This window comes from Macaca fascicularis, chromosome 14, assembly GCF_037993035.2.
Source record: "Macaca fascicularis isolate 582-1 chromosome 14, T2T-MFA8v1.1".
Taxonomy (NCBI): domain Eukaryota; kingdom Metazoa; phylum Chordata; class Mammalia; order Primates; family Cercopithecidae; genus Macaca; species Macaca fascicularis.
In genome coordinates, this window is record NC_088388.1 from 73,403,498 (window position 1) to 73,408,177 (window position 4,680).

At 52.1% G+C, this 4,680-nt stretch overlaps 1 pseudogene; it reads left to right on the plus strand.

The window, feature by feature from the left end:
• The first annotated feature begins 3,481 nt into the window (after positions 1-3,481).
• Positions 3,482-4,437, plus strand: LOC102145081 (small ribosomal subunit protein uS5 pseudogene; annotated as a pseudogene).
• The last annotated feature ends 243 nt before the right edge of the window (positions 4,438-4,680 follow it).

Consider the following 4,680-nt stretch of genomic DNA (forward strand, 5'->3'; position numbering starts at 1 on the left):
AAGCAGCTGGAAGCACAGAGCACTGAGAAGGAGTGAACCTTTCCCGACAGAGTTGAATGGGTGTTTTTGACTGCACTAGGAGAGGTACACACCCAGTCCCTGAGGGATGCAGCAGAGGTAAGGGCCCCCCAGGTGCCAGCAGGCCTGGTTACACAGCTCAGAAAAAGCGTTAGAAGCTGCCATGAATGGGGACCTCCAGGCATAGGCAGAGTGCCTGGAGGCCTGGCCATAGGGCTTAGAAAAGGAATTAGAGGCTGCTGTGAATGCAAGCCTGGGTCCGTCATCTTGGCCTGAGAGACTCCCACTTGGTCTGGGTTTGCACCATAAAGAAGGAGAAGATGCCCCACTTGCAGGGCCCCCCCCGATGGGAGGAAAGGGGGTCCCAATGAGTGACATGCTCACAGATGTGGGTAGATTTGATTTTGGCTGGGGTTGACTGAGAGAAAATTAATAAGCAGCCCAATGAAGTACTATTAACTTTGTGGAGACAGCTGTCTCCAGAGCACCAATTCCAGAAAATGTCCAAGGGGAAGAAGGACATAGCTGCATGACCTGGTCCCACCTGGTGGGTGCTTTGGCTCAAAGACTATGTGCTGCAGCCGGACAGGGGTGTAAAGCCTTTTCTGTTTGATGACGGAACTGGCCAAGGTGCCCGGCCTGGGGGAACACCAGATGACGGGAGGCCACATGTGAAATTAGCAATTCACTGGTCCCCCACCAACGTACAGCAAGTGCTGGTGCTGGTAGACACCAGTGCAGATATATTCTGGGGGTGGATATTTTCCACAGCTTGGCAGCTGTGCCATCAATCATGGATTTGATGGACCCTTTGATGATAGAACTGGAACAGTACCACTATGTGGTGGATTTAGCTAATGCATTCTTTTCCAGAACGCCAGGAGCAGCTTACCTTCATGGGAAGGTGACAGTGGACTTTCACAGTGCTGCCGCAGGTCTATATGCAGAGCCTTACCATATGTCATGGTCTCGTTAATGATATTATGCTAACCTCTGATTCTCTTGCAGATTTAGAAGTGGCAATGCTCCCCTTGCCTAGAATTAAGACGATGAGGCTGAGACAGCCTTTCTGGCAGCCTGGCAGGCTATTCAGCAGGCACAGGCCCTACTGGTAATTAACCAGGGGCACCCATTTAAACTTGATGTGCATGTGACCACAGATAGTTTTGGCTGGGCCTATAGCAGCACATGGAGAGCTTGAGAACGCCAGTAGGCTTTTCATCCCAACTATGGAAAGGAGTTGAGCTCTAGTACTTATTGATAGAGAAGCAGTCAGTAACTGTATATGCTGCCCTTCAGGCTCATGAAAGCATGGCAGGACAGGCTACAGTCATCGTGCAGACAACTTACCTGATAGTGGGATGAGTGTGTTCATGGATAACAACCCCCTGGATGGTGAAAGCAGTTAGTAAGGGCTCATAAGAGCATGGCAGAACGGAGACGGGCTACAGTCATCGTGTGGATAACTTACCTGAGAGCGGGATGGATATATTCATGGATAACAACCCCCCTGGACTGGGATGGTGTAGACATCCACTTTGGCAAAGTGGGGCGCCTACTTGGAGCAGTGGAGTACGCCGAGTACAAGTCCCTTAGCAGTAGAATTGCAAGAGGTCTTGGGACCTGTAGTTCTAATGCAAGAAAAGGCCATGGGGCCTAGAGCCATGGGGCCTGAGGCACCCTTAGACCCTGAACCTTCACCATTTAAGGAAGGACAGCTCCCCATTCCCAATGGGGTATGATACACAGATGGGTCTAGCCGAGATGCTACTGCTGCCTGATTACCATGTGATTTGAAACCAGGGGTGGACAGAGTAGTCAATGGGCTGAACTTAGAGCAGTATGGATGGTGATCACCAAGGAGGTGACACCTACAGTAATCTGTACCAATAGCTGGGCGGTCTTTTGAGGCTTAACCTTGTGATTAACTACCTGGAAAATACAGAAGTGGCTAGTTGGCCACCGACCCATATGGGGCTAAGCCATGTGGCAAGACTTCTAGGAAATGGGTCATCAGAAAGAGGTAACTATCATCTGTCAGGCCGTATGCCTTTTGCCACCCCTGGCAATGATGAGACAGATGCTTTGGCCAAGGTCTGATGGTTAGAGACAGCACCTACTTGAGATGTGGCCTTCTGGCTACACTGGAAACTAGGAGTAAACTAATGCAACAGGTCAATAAGCATTGGGGTCTGTCCCTGCCCATGCAAGATATTTGGGAGGCTTGTCAGAAATGCCCAGCATGTGCTCAGGCATACCCTAAATGGAGACCACTACCCAGTGTTACACAACAAGTAATGATACGGCGAGTGCCCTTAACCAGGTAGCAAGTAGACAAGATCAGGCCCCGATGGATTTTGTGCCCCCTGGAAGTTTATGGGTCTGTGGTGACACAGGGTATCCTTACCTACCAGTGGACTGGACTGAATATTGTGCCTAGGGGTGGTCTTATGTACCTGCCACTGTTCTTCCCAGATGCCCATCCCACATAACTGGGAGGCACTACATTCTCAGTTTTTGCCAGTGCAACGATCCCCCTGGTGGTTCTACCCCTTGGCAATGACTATTCTTGGAGCGGGTGTCATAACTGTAGAAGCACAAGTTACTGCTCCTGCAGAGCACACTGCTCGGGCTCCGAATCACACCCAAGTGGTCCTCCTCCTGTTAACAGATGAGGTTGATCAGATCAGAAAGGTGGTGTTGCAAAACTGAATGGCCTTAGACATAATGACTGCTGTCCAAGGAGGCACCTGTGCTCTCTTAGGAACACAATGTGGTACCTTTATTCCTGACAATTGGCAGAACATAACAGCAGCCCTTCAAGGGGTCTCATGGGAGATTAAGGCAGTCAAGAGCCTTACTGACAATCCCCTGCAGGGTGGGCATCCCTGGGTTCTGGCCAATGCTGGGCCCTAATAGTCAAAAGTAGCATAGCTGGGATCCTAGTAGTGAGCTATTGCTCTCCGTATGGTTGTTGTGGGTTATGGATTCAGGGCTCCAGTCTCTGGGCATGTGTCCCTGCCCAGAGGATGGCCTTGGCCTAGGGGGTGCAGTGTAAGGGCAATGGCTGTGCTTTAGTTGGGAATAGGCTGAGGTGGCCTTCTGGCACAGCATGACTCATCGGGTTTGGAGCACAGATGCACAACACTGCACGTTATGTAACCATGCCATGTGAGGCAAATTAGGTAACCAGGTGTGCTCGTGCTTGGCTCAGAGCCATTGTTGTCTGTAAAAGGTGTAACTATCCAGCTGATGCTAAACATACAGCTTGCACCCACAGCTTGTGCCCACACCTTGTGCCCAAGCCTACTCGTGCTCAGAGAGAAAAAACCATATCAAAACTCCCTATATGATTCCTTGAGTGTTCTTTCAGCTGCCTGCCACTGGTCTACCAACTCCCCTCAGACCTCAGTTAGAACATGACACTTTAAAATCATCCCTGGCTTCTCCGAGAGAACACCAAATGGCGGATGACGCCGGTGCAGCGGGGGACCCGGAGGCCCTGGTGGCCCTGGGATGGGGAACCGCGGTGGCTTCCGCGGAGGTTTTGGCAGTGGCATCCGGGGCCGGGGTCGTGGCCGTGGACGGGGCTGGGGCCGAGGCCGCGGAGCTCGTGGAGGCAAGGCCGAGGATAAGGAGTGGATGCCCGTCACCAAGCTGGGCCGCTTGGTCAAGGACATGAAAATCAAGTCCCTGGAGGAGATCTACCTCTTCTCTTTGCCCATTAAGGAATCTGAGATCATTGACTTTTTCTTGGGGGCCTCTCTCAAAGACGAGGTTTTGAAGATTATGCCGGTGCAGAAGCAGACCCGTGCTGGCCAGTGCACCAGGTTCAAGGCGTTTGTTGCTATCGGGGACTACAATGGCCACATCGGCCTGGGTGTTAAGTGCTCCAAGGAGGTGGCCACTGCCATCCGTGGGGCCATCATCCTGGCCAAACTCTCCATTGTCCCGGTGCGCAGAGGCTACTGGGGGAACAAGATCGGCAAGCCCCACACCGTCCCTTGCAAGGTGACAGGCCACTGCGGCTCTGTGCTGGTGCCCCTCATCCCTGCACCCAGGGGCACCGGCATCGTCTCAGTGCCTGTGCCCAAGAAGCTGCTCATGATGGCTGGTATTGATGACTGCTACACCTCAGCCCGGGGCTGCACTGCCACCCTGGGCAACTTCGCCAAGGCCACCTTCGATGCCATCTCTAAGACCTACAGCTACCTGACCCCTGACCTCTGGAAGGAGACTGTGTTTACCAAGTCTCCCTATCAGGAATTCCTGACCACCTTGTCAAGACCCACACCAGAGTCTCTGTGCAGCGGACCCAGGCCCCAGCTGTGGCTACAACGTAGGGTTTTTATACAAGAAAAATAAAGTGAATGAAGCCTGTTACCAAAAGATAAAAAATAAATAAAATAAAATCATCCCTGGCCAGGTGCGGTGGCTCATGCCTGTAATCCCAACACTTTGGGAGGCCGAGGCAGGCAGATCACGAGGTCAAGAGGTGGATCACTGGTCAAGAGATCGAGACCATCCTGGCCAACATGGTGAAACCCTGTCTCTACTAAAAATACAAAAATTAGCTGAGCATGGTACGCTTATAGTCCCAGCTACTCAGGAGGATGAGGCAGGAAAATCGCTGGAACCTGGGAGGCAGAGGTTTCAGTGAGC